Source organism: Muntiacus reevesi, chromosome 1, assembly GCF_963930625.1.
Source record: "Muntiacus reevesi chromosome 1, mMunRee1.1, whole genome shotgun sequence".
In the NCBI taxonomy this organism is placed as follows: Eukaryota; Metazoa; Chordata; class Mammalia; order Artiodactyla; family Cervidae; genus Muntiacus; species Muntiacus reevesi.
The window spans coordinates 103,901,345-103,924,281 of record NC_089249.1 but is presented as its reverse complement, the minus strand read 5'-3'; positions in this window follow the sequence as shown (position 1 = coordinate 103,924,281).

Below are 22,937 nucleotides of genomic sequence, written 5' to 3'. Positions count from 1 at the left end.
TAGGGTGCAAGAATTCCTCTGTAGTGTATACATTCTAATGAAATTGCTGGATTGCAGGAAATGTACACTTTCAGGCTTATAAGGAAAGCTAAACTATTTTCTGAAGTAGTTGAAATAATTTATACTCCCAACAGCAGCGAAAAAGAGTTCACATTACTAAATAGCTTACCAGTGACATTGTCTGACTTTGAAATTTACCTTTCTTATGCCCTAAAATGATTTTCCATATGGTTTGAACTTGCATTTTCCTGATTACTAGTGAGGTTGAACATCTTATCACATATTTAAGGACTCATTGGAGCTGGCCCTTTTGTGAAATATCTGTACATTTCTTTTGCTGTTTTCCTGGTGTTTGGTAGTCTTTTATTGATTTTGAGGCGATTTTAAAATATGTTTATATATTTTAGAATATGTATATATATTACCCTAAAGCAATGGGCTTCCTTGGTGGCCCAGTGATAAAGAATTTGCCTGCCAATTCAGGAGACGCAGGTTCGATCCCTGGTCAATATATATATACATATCTATATCTATATACATATATATAGATATATGTATATATATTTATATGGGCTTCCCAAGTGGCACTAGTAGTAAAGAGCTCACTGCCAAAGCAGGAGATGGAAGAGACAGGAATTCGATCCCTAGGTTGGAAATATACCCTGGAGGAAGAAATGGGAATCCACTCTAGTATTCTTGCTGGAGAATCCCATGGACAGAGGGGCTTGGTGGGCAACAGCCCATGGGGTCACAAAAAGTCTGATTTGACTAAAGCAACTTAGCAGGCATGCATGTAAAATTCAATATATATAATATTCATATGTATATGTGTGTATACATTTATTCTGGATGCTAGTCCTTTGTTGGTTTCCTCTATGTATTCTTCTAGGAGTTTTACAATTTTAGGTCTTAAGGTTATGTCTTTGTCTATTTTGAGTTAATTCTTTTATATGGTGTAAGATAATCCCATCTGTTCTTTATGTTCTTTTTCTGCTTTCTTTTGGGTTATTATATTTTTAGCAATTACATTTTATCCTTCTTGTTGGCTTACTTGTTTTTGTTTTTAGTAGTTGCTAAGTCATATCAGACTCTTTGTGACCCCGTGGACTGTAGCCCACCAGGTTCCTCCATCCATGGGATTCTCCAGGCAACAGTACTGGAGTGGGTTGCCATTTCCTTCTCCAGGGTATCTTCCCAACCCAGAGATGGAACCTAGGTCTCCCACATTGCAAGCCGACACTTTAACCTCTGAGCCACCAGGGAAGCCCTTTGTGCTAATAAGACATTTTTATTCTGTAGGTATAATAAGCACCATAATATGATGTTGTTTTTTGTACTGTAAACAGTCAATTATTTCATAAAGATATTTGAAAATTAAAAAATTTTGCGTTTAACCAGATATTTACCATTTCTAGCACTCATTACTCTTTTCCATAGATTCAGAATTTCCTCTGCCATCATTTTCCTTCTGTTTAAAAACTTCCTTTAACATTCCTCATAGGATATACATGTTTGCTGGTAATGAATTCTTTGCTGAGAAAGTCTCTCTCTCTTTTTTTTTTCATTTTGAAAGATAGTTTTATTGGTATAGAATTCTAGCTTGATAGGGAGTTTTATTTTGTTTTTAGTTCTTTAGAAATATCTCACTGTCTTCTAAATCTGCTTATCTTTGTTCTTTTCATCTTTTTCATCTCTGGTCGTTTCTAAGGCATTTTTAACACTGGCTTTTAGAAATCTGATTATGATACACCTTTATATCCCTTTCTTTATGGTTTCTTTTGTGTTTGAGGTTTGTTCAGATTCTTGGATCTATGATTCTAGTTTTCATTAAATTTGGAAAAAATTCAATCATTGTTTCTTCAGAATTTTATTCTGTACCATTCATCCCTTCCCTTTCATAAACCCCAACACTGGTACATTGGCATTGTATGATATCTCGCTGATGTTTTGCCTATTTGTTCTATTCTTTTTTAAAATTTGTTTTTCATTTTGAATAGTTTCAATTGCTATGTTTTTAATTTTACTAACCTTTTCTTTTACATTGTTTAATCTGCTATTAACCACATTTTGTGTGTGTGTGTGTGTGTGTGTGTGTGTGTTTAAGTCATAGACATTGTCATTTTCATGGCTAGTAGCTCTACTCCTCCCTTTACCTATTGTGCTTAAATTTCCTTCACCTTCTTGAATGTAAGGATATCTTACAACTTTTAATGTTCTTGTTGCTAATTCTATCATATGTGTCATTTCTGGGTCTGTTTCTGTTGATTGACTCATCTCCTCAATATGAGTCATATTTGTCATCTGCCTTTTTGTGACCTTTAATTTTTATTAGATGCAAGGCATTACAAATTTTACCTTGCTTGGTGCTGAATATATTCACACTATTGTTAACTATTTGTGAGCTTTTTTCTCTAGGTGATTGCTAAGTTATTTGGAGAAATGTTGACACTTTTTAGGATTTTGTTTTTAAGTATTGTTATGAGGGACTGGAGCAACCTTTAGTCGAGGGCTAACTTTATCACTAAATCAAAACTCTTCTGATTATTCTACCTGGTACCCTATGAATTACAAGTTTTCCCACTCTTGCTGGAGGTAGCACAAACTATTCTTTGTCCTGTGGAATTCCAACAATCATTCCCCTTGTTCTTACTGGGTGATTCTTTCCCCAGATTTGGGTGGTTTCCTATATAAGGAAACCCACCTATAAACCCTCCTATAGCTTCCTCCATAGCTCAGCTTGAGGAAGACTTCCAGAGCTCTCCCCTTTTTGGCACTCTGTCCTGCACACTCTCCCAACCCTAGCCTCTCTCAACTTCCAAGTCATTCTCCTTAGTTTCAGGAGGTCCCTAGGCTCTGCCTGGGTTTCCTCTCTCCTGCACTTATAGCCAGGAAACTCTCTTCAGGCAGTAAGTCCAGGCAATCAGAAGACTTCATTTGTTACCGCTCTCACAGATATCACTGTCTTTTGCAACCTCTTATCCAGTGACTAAAAATCATTGTTTCATGTATTTTCTCTGGGTTTGTCATTTTTTTCAACTGCAATAGTAAATCTAACCTCTTATCCTGGCCAAAAGTAGAAGTTTGAACTCACTTTTAATCAAAGAGTACTGCTAGAAACGAGTGTCCCTGGCGGCTCAGTTGTAAAGAAGCCACCGGCCAGTGCAGGAGATGCAGCTTCAATTCTTGGGTTGGAAATATCCTCCTAAAAAGAAAACGGCAACCCACTCCAGTCTTCCTGCCTGGGCAATCCCATGGGCAGAGGAACTTGGGGGGCTACAGGCCATGGGGTAGCAAAAGAATCAGATACAACTTGGCTACCAAACAACAACTGCTAGAAACACCTTCTAAAAATGATCTCTCTATTTGTCATAGGAATGTTTTTATATTTTATATTTCTCTGCTCCAGATTATAAGGATACATATGAAAAACTAATTTTAAAATATAATGCAGGAAACATTTACCTGAAAAAATTATTTTTCTTCTAAATCATGACTAAGGAGATTAATATAAAAGACCCACTTTTCTTTCTTCATTGAGAGATACTTAGTCAAATTCATACCTTAACTGTAGCATCTGTTTTGTATTTTATGGACTATTTTGTTTGAGTGCTATTTCCCCCTTGGTTACATCTATACTAGTTTGCATTTTCTTTGGGCTTTTGTGCCTTTTACTTACATTTGTGTTTCATTATTCTATTAAACACTTTCCCATAAGTTGCCTCAAGTATTTTATGGAAAGACCAGAATACAAAGAAGTAAGCCAAAAACTAAAATAATAGGCTTATATGTGGTACCTTGGAAGCATAAGCAAGAACAAAGTGGTCTAGATGAATTCTTTATATTAACTTTTCTCCATTGGAGAATAAGACTCAATGAGTTGGTGAACAGGATAAATGAGGTTGGGAAAAGAGACAAGAAATCTCCAGAGCTTAAGTGCTGTCTACTCAGGAGGGTTCTAGGTCAAATGTCATTGTGTAGACCAGTGATATTTGGGGTATTAGAAGGAAAGCGGATGCCTCAGGTTGTGGTTTGGAGAGTGATAAATATACTGAAAAAGAGAAATTAGAGCTGAAGGAAAGGCTTGTTTTTTTCCCACAGTTGTTGTAAAGAAAGAACTCTGATCGTCTGTGTTTGATGATACATGTTGTGATACTTGTGTGTGTGTGATGATCTAACCAGAGCCTGTGGTTATATAACTGTGTCCATCAAAATATATAAGTTTCAAAGAGGACCAGTAACATTATATCACTTTGAGTCTCTTTGATAAGGATTTAAATAGATCTGTTATGAGAGGGATATAATGTTTTATTAAAATGATTTTTCTGAGTAAACACAATGTAGATAATTTTATGGTGAGTATGAAGACATACCATAAATCATGAAGGTGGTATGTAAAGAACTGAACTTTGAAAAAACTGAACTTGGGAGTTCTTCTCCCAAGTTAATGTTTTATATATAACACTAGTATTTACAGCACACACTTCTTTGTAGAACTGCTTAATTTTGATCAATACAAATATTTATTTTTATTTACTGTTATTATTTACCGTTATGGTGATAAATTTTAACTACTCTTTGTTGAATGGATTCTGAGACAAGAGTGTTGTAACTTGCTTAGAATAAGAGCTGAGAGCAATACAGCAATATCAAGACATTATTCACGTTAGGTTGAACTGTATGAAATTGTCAGTCAAAACCTGTCAAATTCAGCAATTCATGTGGTTTAACCTGTAAATCAGTGTTAGGTTTATCTGTTGTATGTGACACATTACACCCAAACTCTGTGGTTTAAAACAACGGCCCTTTCATTATGTTTAGTGATTCTTGGGCTGACTAGGGTTGGCTGCATGGGTTTGGGTTCTGCTGCTTCTTCATGGGTTTGGGTCGGTTGTTGATTAGATTGGAACTTTCAATGTGATTCACCCACATGCTTGACAGCGACTGTTGGCTGTCAGCTGGGAACTAGCTGTGGAGGTCAAAGACAACTTTGGCCCTTTGCTTTATAGTATGGGTTTCTGATACTGGGTTTGGAAGTCCTAGACTTATTATTTCCATTGCATTCTCTTGGTCAAAGTCAATCCACAAGGCCAGCCCATGGTTGAGGGTTGGAGGTAGCACCAGGTCCTGATATGTGTTGGAACCTGTATCTACAGAGTGAAGAGGAAATATTGCAGACTGTCTTTGGAGACAAGCTACCACCAAAAAAACATTTCTCCGATGAATATAAAAAAGACAAGTCAGGGCAATTTTACTCAAATAAGGACACCATATGTTAAGTGAGTGATATAACTGTGGATGTTGTTAATTCTTTAGCATGTGCCAAGAAAAATTGTAATGACCAAAAAGGATACTGATATGATGAAAATGTCCAAAATCTTTGATGCATAATAAAAAAGGAATAATAAGATGTGTACCCAAATAGCCATAACTCCAGAAAACTGAAGCATGTGTAAAGATAGAACTGAGGGGCGAAAACCACTGACTCTGGCCAGGAGAGACAGAAGGACTCAAGCATGACTCCATGAAGAAGGTACTATTTGAAGTGCATCATGACTCAATGGATAAGATGTAGACAAGTCACTGTAAGGAAGGGCAGGGACATTCAAAGTGAAGGGGAATGGCCTTGTTCATGAAAAACAGCTTTGAAAGGGACCAACAGGATCAGTCCAGTGGTTTAGGAGATTGACACCTCATGTTCGCTTGATATTTTCTCTTTTCTTTTGTATGTGTGTGTGTATGTGTGCTCAGTCGTGTCTAACTTTTTGCAACATGACTGTGCACACAGACACACACACACACAAAGGCATAAACAGAAAATACCAAGCGAACATGAGGTGTCAACATTCTAAAGCACTGAACAAAGTCCAAACTTCTAGGACAGCATTTAAGGCCTCCCACAATTTGTTACAACTCACGTTTCCAACTTCAGTTTTTACTGTAATTTTTTTACATTGTCCCATGTTTCTGCCAGATTAACAAAAACAGAATAAGAATTGTGTGTAAAATTTGAAAACATCATAAAAAGCTGAATATTGTGTCTATATGTATATACAGGCTTCCCTGATGGTTCAGTGGTCAAGAATCTTCCTGCCAATGCAGGAAACATAGGTTTGATCCCTAGGTTGAGAAGATCCCCTGGAGAAGGAAGTGGCAACCCAATCCAGTTTTCTCGCCTTGGAAATCCCATGGACAGAGGAGCTTGGCTAGATACAGTCCATGGGGTTTCAAAGAGTTGGATGTGACTTTATATGCATAATATACACATAGAGTGATGAAAAGAGATCTCAGTGTAACACTGACAGTTATATTATGGATAATTTTATTTTATTTATACCATATCCATTTTCCAAATTAGAATGTATTACACTTATAGTCAAAAAAGTTATTTTCTAGTGTGTTAACCATGGTGAGTAAGTCTTCAAACAGCAAGTAAAAATAGCATCCTACCTGAACTTGAGACTTGGAATTCTCAAAGACCTATAAATATTTAGGGCTCTGTGATCCAGACATGGAGTGAGACAGCTGGTTTGGCTTTCTGAGTGTTTGAGTAATTGCTCTGAAGAGAATAAAAAGGAGAGGAAAGTACTTGAACAACCTTTCACCACTAACTTCCTCTAGAATTTCTAAATAAAGCTTGGAGGGAGGGAAGGTGACATGAAAAGCCTGCACACCATCACTCCACACTCTCACAGGGATTGGGGAAGGATTCAATCAGAATTGCTTGGCACACTGAAGTGAAATATTGAGGTTTAAACATCAGAGTACCATGATGATTTCAACAGCTATCCAGCAAACCATAGGTAGGTGCCTTATGCAAATTTTGACTTTATGCCTCAAGAATCATTTGTTCACTCTGTTCTAGTCTGGCATAATTTGCTACTATGGAATCTGATAATACTTAAGCAGATAAAGAAGGATTTAAGGAAATCCTGGGAAAGAAGAAATCTGCCATTTTATTAAATTACTGTGTTTGAGCAAATGAATTTACTAATTCATTTGATTTCCTCAGAAATTTTCAACCAACTAGCTCTACAATTGTGTCCACATCTTTGATATAAGAAAATTATTCTGCTTTACATCTCTTCCAGTTTCACCCTTGCTAAGCAAACTCTGCTTTTCGGCCCTTCTTCCAGCTATGTAAAGGAGACATGGGTGCTACTAGGATTTATCTGAATAACAGTAGTCCTAATTTTTCAAGCTCTCCAAACAAGTAAAGGAACTTTTGGAGTCTTAAAAGAGTTTTTATAGCTTTATCAGGAAGAGAATGGAGAAACATGATTAATGGTAACAGAAAATCTAGAGGACTATATCTTTCTTTGTTCCTGTTTCCTTTTGAAGAAATATATTTTCGTGATCTTCCCTGTAGCTCAGACAGTAAAGAATCTGCTTGCAATGCAGGAGACCCAGGTTCGATCCCTGGGTCAGGAAGATCCTTCGGAGAAGGGAATGGCAATCCACTCTAGGATTCTTGCTGAAGAATCCCATGGACAAAGGAGCTTGGTGAACTACAGTCCATGGGGTCGCAAAGAATCAGACACAACAGAGCAATAACACTACTAATACTACTACCTTCAGGATCTAAGGATAATGATAGCATAAACCAGCATATTTCTTTTTAGTCAATAAATGACGTCAACATTAATGACATGTCTAGGAGGATAAGAACTTAAGTTTTCTTTTGGCAGTGATCCCATTGCTTCCAGAATTAGGGTGCCTATTTTTCAGGCTGATCAAAGCTGGGGAACAAATCCCTGTTTGATGTGTCTGGCACATTTTTAATGGTACCTTTGTAAAAACAACTGATAAGTAATATTTGTTGAGAATTTATGGCACGTCTATCCAGGGTTAAGGATCTTCCCTATAGTTTGGAGGGTAAAGGATCTGCTTGCAATGCAGGAGACCCAGGTTCAATCCCTGGCTCGGGAAGATCCTCTGGAGAAGGGAATGTGATCCACTCCAGTGTTCTTGCCTGGAGAATCCCATAGACAGAGGAGCCTGGCGGGCTATAGTCCACTGGGTCGCAAAGAGTTGGACACGACTGAGCAACCAGCACTACTACTACTATCCTGGACCGAGTGCTTCCCATGAATTATTTTATTTAATATTCACATTAATCCAGCTAAGTACTGTTATCTGGCCAATAGAAAAACTGAACTGGAATACTTAAGTAGTTTCCCTAAATTCAGTAATTGATAGAGCTATGGTTGACTATGGTTGGTCTGATTCTAGAATTGGCACTGTTACTCTCTATACTGTGTTACTGTTAATTCATGCATGTGAAATAAACAACTACAGGCTTAGACATCTTTGAAAGACAGATCGAAAGTAACCTTAAAAAAGAAATTTGTCTTAGGTGCTCAGGGTGTTATGGGAAGGACGAAGGGCTGATAATACTGTTCACATAAGTTTTTGTTGTGTGCTTTCTGAAGAGAAAAGAATCCCAGCTTACTAATGCTAAATATCCAAGATTATTCAATGGACACTTAACTTCCTTCTGTTGACATTAAAAGAAACTTATGAGTTACTGTGTTGAAATGGCCATCTGTCATCATGAGTGAATTCCTTGAGTGCATGTTTGACTGTTATGTATATTCGTACTTTTTGAATTTGGAAACTTTGAAAGAAAGAGATTAAAAGTCAGCAAGAAAGCAAATGTAAAAGAAAACCGAACAATTTTGAAAGGCAAAATGAGTGCTTTATAGTGTTCTGTGCTAGTGAGAATAAGAATTAAAGCTGCCCGAAGAGACCTGGCCTGACACCAAATTGGTGCCATTGCACCAAACAAGCAAAAAAGGCAGTAAGATACAGATGGTAAAAATCTAATTAATAAGCATTTAGCGGAAACTGATCACTTAGGAAAAGAGAATCTTAGCCCCAATTTTCGAGTGGTAAGCCAAGTAATGACCCCCCCTCCCAAAAAAAGAGTTCATGTTCTAATAGAGTCATTACTTAAAAATTTTAAATTAATTTCATCTTAGTTTCTTTCTCTCCTAAATTCTTAAAGTGGATACTAAGTTCTTTTTAAAATTAATTTCATCTTAGTTTCTTTTTCTTCCCTAATTTCTTAAAATAGATATTAAGTTCTTTTCTCCCTTTTGATTTTTTATTATTTTCTTTCTTTAATAATGAAGTCATCTAAGAATATATATATATGAATGTATGTATGTATATATATATATGTATATGTACATATACATATATATATATGTATGCTAATGCTTTCCCCTGACTCAGTGTTTGCTATTTCTATAGATTTTGGTAGAATATCTTTTTCATTCCTCTCTAGATAGATTGGTTATCTTTTCACTTTTGATTTCTGTTTGATCCAATAATTATCTAGTAGCAACAGTCTTAATTTCTAAGAAATTCCAAATTTTTGTTCATTCTATTGTTAATGTTAAACATTGTCTTAGAAGTTCTAGATAATGCAAAGCAACAAGAATGTAAAATAACTGGTTTCAAAAAGATGAGATCAAGTTATCTGCTTTTGCTGATGATATTTGAAACCCTATTTGAAACTCAAATGAATTTGAGTAAAACCACAAAAATAACAAGCAGTAGTGGCAAAATAGCTGGATACAAGATAAATATTCAAATATCAATGACTTTTCTTTATTTTAATAATGTGTAAGTGTGCTCAGTCATGTCCTACTGTTTGCAACCCAATGAAATTGGGTTCTGCCAGGAACCTCTGTCCTTGGGATTTCCCAGGCAAGAAAACTGGATTGGGTTGCCATTTCCTTCTCCAGGGAATCTTCCCGACCCAGGGATTACACTTGAACCTTCTGCATTGGCAGGCTGATTCTTTATCACTTGAGCCATCAGGGAAGCCTATTTTAATAATAAGGACATAGAAACCACATCCCAATTGCAAAGAAAAAACCCCCACTAATTCTGGATTATTCTTGATGAATGGAGGTAGATTGCCAAACAGCATGAAAAGGGGAGCTTGACATGGACATTGTTAAGATTCTAAAGCTTTTAAAATAAAAATGGAGCAGTAATAATCAGAATTTAAAAGGGGAAAGAAAATTACACCAAACTAGCTTTCATTTTTTTGAAGCCTGTAAATAAAAGGAGTACAATAAATGTGATGAAATCAGAATTTTCATAAGGGTTTGAGAAAATTTCTTTAATTATTCGGGGAGGATGTGGAACACTTAGGATAACTGCTTAAATGACTATAGAATGTGCTCAGGGTGAAAGGAGCAGTACCTAGAGGAATTCTCACACATGGAAGAATCTCATCTGTGATAGACACATGGATGTGTTTCAATCAGTTGTGTGTAAAAAGAAATTTGTTACTAACGTGAAAGAGTAAATCAACATGGATTCAAGATTTTCCATCTGATAATATCTCCCTCATTGGAATTCAGATGGTTTCTGTGAATAGGAGATGAGAGGGAGTTACAATAAGCAGAAGAGAATTATACAGAATCCTTCAACATTCATAACATATCTGGACATATCCTCGGCAGCATGTTGTATATCTGCACATGGCTGCAGAGAAATTAGTGAAGGCGTCTACCTTTATGCGAAGTAGCATGACACTGACTCCAGCTTCATGATTCAGACCTGAGATGAGGCTGAAACTGAAGCAGGAAGTAACAAATATGTTGATTTCCAGAATAAGGATTTAAAAAGATCCTGATCATCATCATGGAAAAAGTTAGGTAAAAGTTAATAGTAAGTCTAGCCCATACTGGTCAGAACATAATTGAGACATTTAAAAAATAAATTCTTTCCACCTTTCATTGTAAAATTTGCTGTTGTTCACTTGCTCAGTTACATCTGACTCTTTGTGACCCCGTGGACTGCAGCATGCCAGTCTTCCCTGTCCTTCACCATCTCCTTGAACTTGTTCAAATTCATGTCCATTGAGTCGGTGATGCCATCCAATCATCTTGTCCTCTGTCGTTCCCTTCTTCTCCTGCCTTCAATCTTTCCCAGCCTCAGGGTCTTTTTCAATGAGTTGGCTCTTCACATGAGGTGGCCAAAGTATTGGACCTTCAGCTTCAACATCAGTCCTTCCAATGAATATTCAGGGTTGATTTCGTTTAGGATTGACAGCTTTGATCTCCTTGCAGTCCAAGGGACTCTCAAGTGTTCTCCAACACCACAGTTCAAAAGCATCAGTTATTTCGTGCTCAGCTTTCTTTATAGTCCAATTCTCACATCCATACATGACTACTGAAAAAACCATAGTTTTGACTATGTAGACCCTTGTTGGCAAAGTAATGTCTCTGCTTTTTAATATGCTGTCTAGGTTGGTCATAGCTTTTCTTCCAAGGAATAAACATCTTTTAATTTCATGGCTGCAGTCACTATCTGCAGAGATTTTGGAGCCCAGAAAATAAAGTCTGTCTCTGTTTCCACTATTTTCCTGTCTATCTATCATGAAGTGATGGGACCAGATGTCATGATCTTAGTTTTTTGAATGTTGAGTTTTTAAACCAACTTTTTCACTCTTCAGATCATATAAATCATTGTAAAAGGGGAAGTAATAAAAATGATGCCAATTTCGGGGAAATCACTCAAGTTGGAGATGATGACTAAAGAAATTAGGATATTTAGATTATGAAGAGGGGACTTGGAGATATGAAATGTGCCATCAAATATTTGAAGTACTATTAAAAGGAATTGCAAAATAGTAAAAAGAATAAAGTGTTTTTAACTCAGAGGTTGTACTGTTACAGATTTCAGGATTCCTTTTAAACTTGAGATTCTAGGAAATCTACAGCATGACTTTATAATAAACCAGGAAGGCTAGGTTTGGAATGCCCAGGATCTGATATCAAAGCTAAACAACAGAACAGAGCTCAGATTGCTGGGGTCAGTGCCAAAAAGTCTTCCTGTAGTGGTAATTCTAAGGAGGGCATCCAGAGGACAAGCCAAAGGGTTAGTTAACAAACAGGAAAGCTGGACAAACGTCATGGTGATGAGAAGACAGAACTCAAAGAAAATGATGGCAAAGGCAACCAAAAAAGCCAAAAAATCAGGAAGCCATAATCAGAGGGACTGAAATGTACAAGAGAAGTAAAGTAATAGAGCTGGTGGTTAAGGTAATGACAAAACAACAAAGCAAGAGTCAGGTGAAGACAAGGACTATTTTTTGTTTTGTGGTGCATGCTCAGTCCTGTTTGACTTTGCAATCCCATAGACCATAGCCCACCAAGTTTCTCTGTCCACGGAATTTTCCAGGCAAGAATACCGAAGTGGGTTGCCAGTTCCTTCTCCAGGGGCACTTCCTGACCCAGGGATTGAACCCATGCCTCCTGAATCAGCAGGGAGATTCTTTACCACTGCACTACCTGGCAAGGATTCAGTTCAGTTCATTTCAGTCACTCAGTCGTGTCTGACTTTTTGTGACTCCATGGACTGCAGCACACCAGGCTTCCCTGTCTATCACCAACTCCCAGAACTTACTCAAACTCATGTTCATAGAGTCAGTGATGTCATCCAACCATCTCATCCTCTATCATCCCCTTCTCCTCCTGCCTTCAATCTTGCCCAACATCAGGGTCTTTTGAAATGAGTCAGTTCTTCGCATCAGGTGGCCAAAGTACTGGAGTTTCAGCTTCAACATCAGTCCTTCCAATGAATATGCAGGACTGATTTCCTTTAGGATGGACCGGTTGGATCTCCTTGCCGTCCAAAGGGGTTCTCAAGAGTCTTCTCCAACACCACAGTTCAAAAGCATCAATTATTTTGTGCTCAGCTTTCTTTATAATCCAATTCTCACATCCATACATGACTACTGAAAAAACCACAGTATGTGGACCTTTTTTGGCAAAGTAATGTCTCTGCTTTTTAATATGCTGTCTAGGTTGTTCATAGCTTTTCTTCCAAGGAGCAAGCATCTTTTAATTTTATGGCTGCAGTCACTATCTGCAGTGATTTTGGATCCTCAAAAAAATAAAGTCTCTCACTGTTTTCATTGTTTCCCCATCTATTTTCCATGAAGTGATGGGACTGGATGCCATGATCTTAGTTTTCTGAATGTTGAGTTTTAAGCCAACTTTTTCACTCTCCTCTTTCACTTTCATCAAGAGGCTCTTTAGTTGAAGTTAAATCTTATGACATACCATACTAAGGATGATTTGTGAATGGCACAGAGTAAACACTCAGTAAATGTGAAGTATTTTTAATTGCAACTTTGCCTTGATCTGATGAACTGGAATCAAATATTTAAAATGGCCAGAACATGCTAAATCAGGACCAGGTTATGGTGGATCTTCAACATCAACCCTAAGAGTGTGAATGTTATTCTGTAGGTAAAAGGAAACACAAAGTTATTTGAACTAGGATGTGTCTTGGTAAACTTACTCACTGAGCATTGTGAAAACCAGATGAAGAAGAGGCAGAGTCATGAAGTAAGACTTCTTGCAAAAATATAAAGGAAGTAACGAGGGCCTTAACTAGGGGGTGGTGGGTTGGGAGTGGGGAATATAAGACAGACTAGAAAAGGAATCTAAGGTCCCATTGCCTAACTACATTACAGATGTGGCTATATATAGAGTCAACATGATCAACAAAAAGATATACCATAATGTAGCTACCCTAATCCAGAATATAACAGAGCAGGTTGAGAATAACCAACCCCATTAAACACTTCACTCAAGCTGATCTCAAACCAAAGGAGCCTCTTTAAAGACTATGAAGTCTCAAGTATTTGAGATGACAAAGTGGATTTCAGGAGAGTCAAGAGAATGATGCTTGATAACAGTGATTGGAGGAATAAATGAGAGGTAAAGAGATCAAACCAGTCAATCCTAAAGGAAATCAACCATGAACATTCATTGGAAGGACTGTTCCTAAAGCTCCAATACTTTGACGAACCACATGCAAAGAGCCAACTCATTGGAAAAGACCCTTATGTGGGAAAGACTGAAGGCAAAAGGAGAAGGGAGTGGCAAAGGATGAAATGATTAGATAGCATCACTGACTCAACAGACATGAATCCTAGCAGACTCTAGGAGATAGTGGAGGACAGAGGAGCCTGGTGTGCTACAGTCCATGGGGTTGCAAAGAATAAGACAAGACTTAGCAGCTGAACAACAGCAACAAGGAAGTGGAGATGCCAAGTGTGTTTTCCAGTGGTCCCCAACCTTTCTGGCACCAACGGCCAGTTTTGTGGAAGACAATTTCTCCATGGACAGGTGTTTCAGGATGATTCAAGTACATTATATTTATTGTGCACTTTATTTCCATTGTTATTACATCAGCTCCATCTCAAATCATCAGGCATTAGGTCCCAGAAGTTGGGGACCCCTGCTTTAACCTTTTAGAAAGTTTGTTTATGATAATCTCATTTAAAGATCTCAAAACCAATACCATCTATTGTGCTTTCATTTCTCTTGATTTAAAAAACTAAGATTGAATTGCTGGGTCATAGAACAGGTATACATTTAACTTTATAAGAAACTGGCAAGCTGTTTCCAAAGTGGGGGTACCATTTCACCCAGCCACCACCAAAATAGGAGAGCTCCTCTTGCGCCCATCCTTGTCAACACTTAGCACTCTTGGTCTTTTTATTTTTAAACATTATAGTAGGTAATGGGAGTGTCATATCATGGTGGTTTTTATTCTCAGGTCAGAGAAGAGACTTTGAAATGTCTAGTTATCATTAATATATACTCTTTTATAAACTGGTTCCCACCCCCCAATCTTCTGCCCATTTAAAAAATCAGGTTGTTTGAATGACAGTGATGGTGGTAATGATAATGATGATGATAGTGATGTTCTGTCAGTGTTCTTTACATGACTTAGAAACAAGTCTTTTCTCATTATATATGTATTTCAGATATTTTCTCCCAGTCTGTGGTTTATATTTTTGTTTTATTATTGGTGTTTCACTGAAAAAAGAAGTTCTTAACATTTATAAATTACAAATATAAATCTTATATTATGGTTAAGTCTTCTGGAGTTCTAAGAAATCCCTGTGTATCAGAAAATCATGATGACTTCTTATTTTTTTTCCCTAGAAGTTTTATAGTGTTACATTCCTAGTTTAGTCCCATCATGTATTTCAAATTAATATTTGTGTATCACATCATGTGACAGTTGAGATTCATTTTTTCCACACAAATAGCCTATATTACAGCATTATTTGCTGACTTTTCTTTTTCCATTGAATTACCTTGGGGCTTTGTCAAAATCATTTAACTTTTAAAAATGTATGTGTATTTTTATTCTCTCTATGTAGTTCTATTGATCTATTTTTCTCTACTTTTGTCAATACCTCACTACTTTTATTACTACAGCTTTTAAATAAGTTGATAATAAGCTTTTTAATAAGTTGATAGGTTCAGTCAGTTTGTGTAAGAGATGCAATTTTATTCATCTTTTTAAAGATTATATTCGAGGTACTTTAGATTCACACATAAATTTTAGATTTTGCATATCAGTCTCTTCAAAAAACCAACAACTAAAAAGCTGCTGAGAATTTAAATTGAATAGCCTTAGATCTATGCATCAATCTGAGAAAGACTGACATCCTAATAATATTGAGTCTTCCAATCCACATGTTCATATACATAAAAATGTTTAAAAAATCAAATCCAGCAACATGTAGAAACAAATCTATCTGTTTCTCCCTTTAGTTTTATCAATTTTTGTTTCATATATTTTGAAATTTTGTTATTAGGGATATAAGCATTTAGGACCATTCTTATGAACTGAAGCTTTTCTCATCAAATAACTTCATCCCTGATTCCCTGTCTTGAAGACTCTTTGATGTTAATAGCAGACTGATGTGACTATATCACACTTAATTTTTTATTGCATGTTGTTCTACCCTTTTTTGGGGAGTGGTGATTTTGCTTTTTTTTTTAAATTGTGTTTTCAATGGAGAAATAACATCATCTATTTACAAAATAGCTCTTGAAAAATACGAGTACAGATACTATAAAACAAAGCAAACTGAAGTCACATGATGTATGAGACACTACATACATCATGCAAAAGCAACAGTCTGACCTCCAGGTTATAAAAACTAGAATTAAAAAGTCACTACACATAAAAGGTCCAAGTTTCCAGCTCTAGTGGCTCAAATGGTAAATATCTACTTGCAGTGAAAGAGACCCAGGTTTGATTCCTGGGTCTGGAAGATCCCCTCGAGAAGGGAATGGCTACCCATTCCAATATTCTTGCCTGGAGAATCTCCTCATGGACAGAGGATCCTGGTGGGCAGTACAGTCCGTGGGATCTCAAAGAGTCAGACACAACTGAGCAACTAACACACGCAGAGAAGGTCCAAGTTCCCAGCTTTGTAAAACCCGGGTACAGTCGCGTGAAACGTTTAACAAATTGAATTCTTCTTCCCCAATGTGTAAGCAAAATTACAAGACTAAATCTGTGCCTGGCAATTTCAATCTAACTCTGAAGCCACACGAAACATACAGACATCTTGTAGACTTTACCTGTTACTTAGTCTGATCATCTTTTCTTCTTAGATGGTGGGAGGAAGGGCAGAGCAAAGGTATGGGAAGTAGAAATACTGTATACTAGACATTACAAAGCGTGTTGAAAAGAAAGTCTCAATTAACGCATAGTCTAAGGGGGAAAAGATTACACTCCAACTCTGGAAAATTAATTTAGAAGGATAGAGGAAGAGTTGAAGTACTATTATTATTGTGTATCAACTGCTGCACTATTTCAAAAAAAATGCTGCCTTTAAATAAAACCTCAAGCTATATTAGTATTTATAATTGACATCTGGACTGGGTTTATGTTTGCTGCATTGTTTTGGGAATTGGCAATACAAACTGGCATAAGAATTTTTTATTCTGATGATACACTTCTATGTATTTTTTTATTTATATGTTCATATTGATGGATTTTCATTTTTTCTTGAAGAATTTCCTTTACCATTGGTCTTCAGATTGGGTGGCATTGTACATGCTGTACTGTTGTGCTTCAGAGAAAGGATAAAAGTACATCTAGTTCAGTCCCTCTGAGGTAGCTGTAACCTTTAAAAATGAAGTGTCAAACCTAGGGTGTATATTTGACACTGAATTTTCATTTCTCTACCCTTTTATTTTCAAATTGTTTTTATATTTAGAATATATCCCTTCTAAACTGTATATTGTTCTAACTAGGTCTTGTTTCCTCACGAGTCTTCAATCTCCAGTTTTTAACTATATTAGTTCAATTATAGTTGATGCAATTATTCACATGATTGGGTTTAAATTAATATCATCTCACTCTCTGTTTTTTATTTGTTCCCTTGGTTTGTGGGGTCTTTTTTCTTCTATCTTTCCTTCAGTTGAGAATTGTTTAGAATTTCATTCTATCTCTTCCATTTATGTTTTTAACTATCTCTTTATATTATTATATTTAGAGCTTTCTCATCTATCTATAATTAATACTATACTATTTGATATATATGTAAGACCCTTATAACAGCACAATTTCAATTTTATTTCTTCCTATCACTTGTGCTATTATTGTCATACATTTTACAATGTATGTTTAAAGCCCCAAATATGTTCTAAACCTGAAATACACCATTATTATTATTAAGAAATTAAGAAGAGAAAGATAGACTTTTATATTTACCCAGATATTTACAATTTCTGGTTCTCTCCCTTCCTTCCTTTCAATTAAGATTTCCATTTTTTATCATTTCCTTTCAGGATGAAAGGCTTCCTTTGAAATTTCTTGTAAAGCCGAGGTGCTGAAAACATTTTTAATCTGCTTTTGATTATCTAAAATTGCTTTCTTTTTTATATTATTTAAAATTTTTATTGTGATAAAATATATAAAAAGGTTGCCATTTTAACTACCTTAAGAGTATAGTTCAAAGGTATTAATTAAAGGTATTAATTAATTGAATCAATTAATTCATAATTGAAACTATCACCACCATTTATTTCCAAACATTTTCATTATCCCAAAAAACACTGTAGCCAAGAATTATGCAATAACTTCTAGCCACAGGTACCTTCTAATCTACTTTCTGTCCCTATAAATTTGTCTATTATAGATATTTCATACAAATAGAACCATGCACATCTGTCTTTTTTGTCTGGATTATTTCACTTAATATGTTTTCAAGGTTCATCCATGTTGAATAAACATGGATCAGAATTTCATTCCTTTTTATAGGTGAACAATATCCCACTGTATGTATATGATCACTTTTCTTTATCCATTCATCTGTTGGTAGACACTTGAGAAGTTTCTAACTTTTGGCTATTATAAGTAACGCTACAAATCATACTGATGTGTTAGTATTAGTTGCTCAGTTGTGTCTGAAAATTGTGTGCTCCAAGTGCCCGACTCCATGGACTGTAGACTGCTAGGTTCTTCTGTCTATGGGTTTTCCCAGGCAAGAATACCAAAGTGGGTTGCCATTTCCTTCTCCAGGGGATCTTCCTGACCCAAGGATCAAACTAGGGTCTGCTGCATTGCAGGCAGATTCTTTACCATCTGAACCACCAGAAGTATTGGTGTATAAATGTTTATTTGAGTCCCTCTTTGAGGTAAGAATGGAATAGCTGGATCATAGCTTATGTTTAGCTTTCTGAAGAAAGATTAAGCTATTTTTTCATAGCACTGCAATATATTGCATTCTCACTAGAGATATACAAGTGTTCAATTTTCTCCACATTCTCATCATGTGCTATTTTCCTTTAAAAGAAATGATCACCGTCCTAGTAGTTGTCCTGTGCGACCTCACGGTGGTTTTCATCTGTATTTCCCTAATGACGAATGGTGTTGAAAATCTTTTTGTGTGTTTATTGGCCACTTATATATCTTTCTGGGTTCTTTGTTCATTTAAAAATTGGATTTTTTTTTTGTCATTGTATTGTAGGAGCTTTTACCTATTCTGGATATTAAACCTATCATACACATAATGTGAAAATATTTTCTCCCATTTTGTAGGTTGGTTTTTCACTTTGTTAATCATGCTGTCTGATACACAGAAGTTTTTTTTTAAATTTTGATTAAGTGCAATTTATCTATTTTTGTTGTTGTTATAGCTAAGAATATATTGTCAAATCCAAGTTCATGAAGATTCGCTTTTATATTTTCTCCTAAGAGTTTTACAGTTCTACTTCTTATATTTAGTCATTGATCCATTTTGATTTAATTTTTGTATGTGTGTGAGGCAGGGTTTCAACTTCATTTTTTTACATATGGTAATTCGGTTGTCCCAACACCATTTGTTGAAGAAATTATTGTTTCTCTATTGAATAGACCTGGCATCTTTATCAAAAACCAATTGACCAGAGGTGTATTGGTGTATTTATGGGCTCTCGATTCTATTCCATTTTTTAATAAGTCTATCCTTATGCCAGTATCATTCTCTTTCAATTACTGTGGCTTTGTAGTAAGTTTGGAAATTAGAAAAGTGTGAAGCATCAGATTTTATTCTTTTTTTCAAGATTAGTTTAGCTATTCAGGACCACTTGCAATTCTATATGAATTGGACAATCAGTTTTCCCATTTCTGTAAAAAAAGATCTGTTGGATTTTTGACACAAATTATTTTAAATCTGTTGCTTTCATTTTTGTTATTTAGAATAACTTCTTGAATGTAAAATCCTTAATTGATGCCGCCCCCCCTCCCCCAGTAACATTTTAAAGATGCCATTCAATTGACTTCTATCCTTTCTCAAATTTTCAGACTTCTTCCCCATGTGCTGTTCTTAGTCACTCAATTGTGTCAGACTCTTTGAGACCCCATAGTCTGCAACTTGCCACGCTCCTCTGTCCATGGGGATCCTCCAGGCAAGAATACTGGAGTGGGTTGCCATGCCCTCCTCCAGGTTATCTTACCAACCCAGGGATAGAACTCAGGTCTCCCAAATTACAGGCAGATTCTTTACTGTCTGAACCAACAGGGAAGCCCATAAAACATGGGAAAAAACCTCTTCTGTTCAAATATTAAATTTTTAACTGATTTTTTCATTATTTGAAAAAAAAATTTGCTTCTTTTGTTGGGGAGCACAGGCTCTAGGCACACAGGCTTCAGTAGTAGTGGTGCATAGGCTTAGTTGCCCTGCAGCATGTGTAATCTTCTTGGGCCAGGGACTGAGCCCATGTGCCCTGCACTGGCAGCTGGATGCTTATCTACTGTACCACTAGGTAAGTCCTGAAAATGTTAAACTTTTGCATTGTTTCTTACATTGTTTCTCTTACACAGAATCTTTACTCTTCACTGAGAAATCATTCCCATTATCAGCATGCACACATGCTTTAGTATCTTTCAATATTAAAACAGCATATATATACACATATATTTAAAATTCTCCTTCCCGACACTTCCCCATACAACAATGGCTCCATTTCTCTGTTCTCTTAACAGCAAAATTCCCTAAAAGAGTAGTCTGTTTTGGCTATCTCCACTTTCTCACCTTCTACTGTCTTTTAACTCACTCCAGTGAGGCCTCTGTACCCAGCCTCCCACATGCTGCTCTCCTCATAGTCATCAGTGAGTGACCTGCAAGCTGCCAAATACAAAGCTCAGTTCTTGTTCGGCTTGACTTTTTGGCACTCCCCTTCTCCTAGAAATACTCTCTCCTAAGATTCCAGGTCCTATGCTTTACTAGTTTTCCTCCTCCCTCACTAGACACTCTGTCTCCATATCTTTGATGTTAATGTTAATTGCTCAGTCATGTCCAACTCTTTGTGACCCCGTGGACTGTAGCCCATGGGGCTCCTCTGTCCATGGGATTCTCCAGGCAAGGATACTGGAGTGGGTTGCCATTTCCTTCTCCAGGGGATCTTCCTGACCCAGGGATCTAACCCAGGTCTTCTGTATTGCAGGCAGATTCTTTACTGTCTGTGCTACCAGGGAAGCACCCATGTCTTTGATGGTTCCTCATTATCTATTCAATTTCTAATTATTGAAGGGGTCTAATACTACTCAGTCCTAAGCTTCTCTTTTCTTTTCTTCTCTCAGTATACATGTATACATAAAGATAGATACATCTCTACATGACTTTTTCTTTCTCCCCCTTCACTTCTCCCCTCCTGAAGTCATTCCCAGAAGCAAGAGTTGGCCTGCACAGCCTCCGGAGTGCCAGCCCCTCACTACTGCCCAAACCAGCCCCACGGCAACCCTGCCCAGTGTCTTAGACCTGAGAGGCATGGTGGGACCACACAAGGTGCATGCAGAGTACCTTTCTGGGTTCTCAGGCTCACCTCTGGACATGGACTCTGGGAAAAGGCACTGTGGCCAAGAGGGCAGTAAGTGCCTGTTGGTCAGACTCTCCAAGGAGGTTGCTCTGTCATCTTCACCTCCCGTCTCGGGATGAAACCCGATGGCTGGTTCTTTAGGTTTGTTTCTCTGTCTGTCTCTCTCTCAGTCTCCCAACAATACAGCAGAGAGAAAGCAATCTCCCATGGTCTCTCATCTTCCCACACTGGCCCAGACCAGGCCTCCAAGGTCGAAGGCAGAAACAGTGGCCCCCAGGCCTGCTTATGGACTTCAGAGCCTTTGCATTTCCTCAGGTGAGCAGGAGTGCCAGCACCAGGGAAAGGAGAGGACGAAAGATGAAGGCTTGGGTTCCAGCCAAGCCAAGTGCAGACCAGCAGCCAAAAGAATGTCCCCAAACACCTGGGGGATGGGGTAAGGGCAGGGGCCAGGCAGGTAGCCAAGAGGAGCGGGTAGCAGAGAGCAGCTAGTTAAAGACCACAGAGGCCTTGAGGCTGGCGTACTCGGGGCCCTAGCTGAAGGTGATGAGAAAGTATATGACCTTGTGGATTTTGGCCAAGTCAGACAAGTGCTCCCTGAACTCCTGGGCCTTGGCCTTTTTCCAATCGGTGGCCTAGGAGTCTTTCTTGCACCAGAAGATGGCAGGGGGGTCCAGCAGCTGCTGCGTCATGAGGTTGGTGAGGTCGGGTGTCCAGTTCTGGGAGGCGCCCCTGATGGTGACTTTACCCAGCTTGTCCAGCACGACATCCCACTGCTCAAACTGCAGCCTCTGCTACCGGATGAAGTTCATTCGGTACTTGGACTCGGCCGGTCTCAGCAGCTTCTTGCCATCCTGATGCTTCTTCCTGCTTCTGTCCTCGTGCAGTGCATCTGGAGAGAAGCTTCTCATGATACCCTTACTTCCTAGCAATCTCAATTAGTTCTCTGTCTTTAAATCCTCTGAGTTGGGAAGATTCCCTGGAGGAGGGCATGGCAACCTACTTCAGTATTCTTGCCTGGAGAATCTTATGGACAGAGGAACCTGGCAGGCTATAGGGTTGCAAAGAGTGGGACACGACTGAAGTGACTTAGCAGCATTGTATTCTCAAACTTATAACTATTATACCTATCATATTAGTTATCATACTCTGCTTGATACCCTTACTTCCTAGCCATCTCAATTAGTCCTCTGGCTTTAAATCCCATCTATGGTCTAATGACTCTCAAATGTGTAACTATTATATCTATTGTCTAAATCACTTTCCTGAGCTCCAGACTCTAGCAAACAGCTGTACTACCTAGTTGCTGTGTTCACTTGGCTATTTAACAACCACCTCAAATTGGGCATATCCAAAATAGATTCATTTCCTGACTACCTCCCAATTTTCCTCTTTCCTGACATCCCCAAACCTGTTTCTCCCTTAGCAGTTCACAATTTAATGATATTCCATTATCAACCCTGGAAATCATCATTGGTCTTTCTGTGTATCGCATATGATAAAGCTGGTCCATTAGCATACTCTGTTGGCTTTGTTCGCTAGAGCCTCCATCTGATCACCTTCATCTCTATCACTCTATCCAGGCCACTGTCATCTCACACCTGAACTACTGTAGAAATAGCTTCTTTGATAGTTCTCCTTACTTCAACATTTGTTTCCTTTAAAAATCTATTTCCCTATCAGCAGTCAAAATTCGGAGTAAATTGGCTCACATCACACTCTCTCTTAAAGCCTTCCAGTGCATTTGGAATAAAGTCGTAGTTATGCTGTTAAGGTTTCAAGTAATCTGACTCA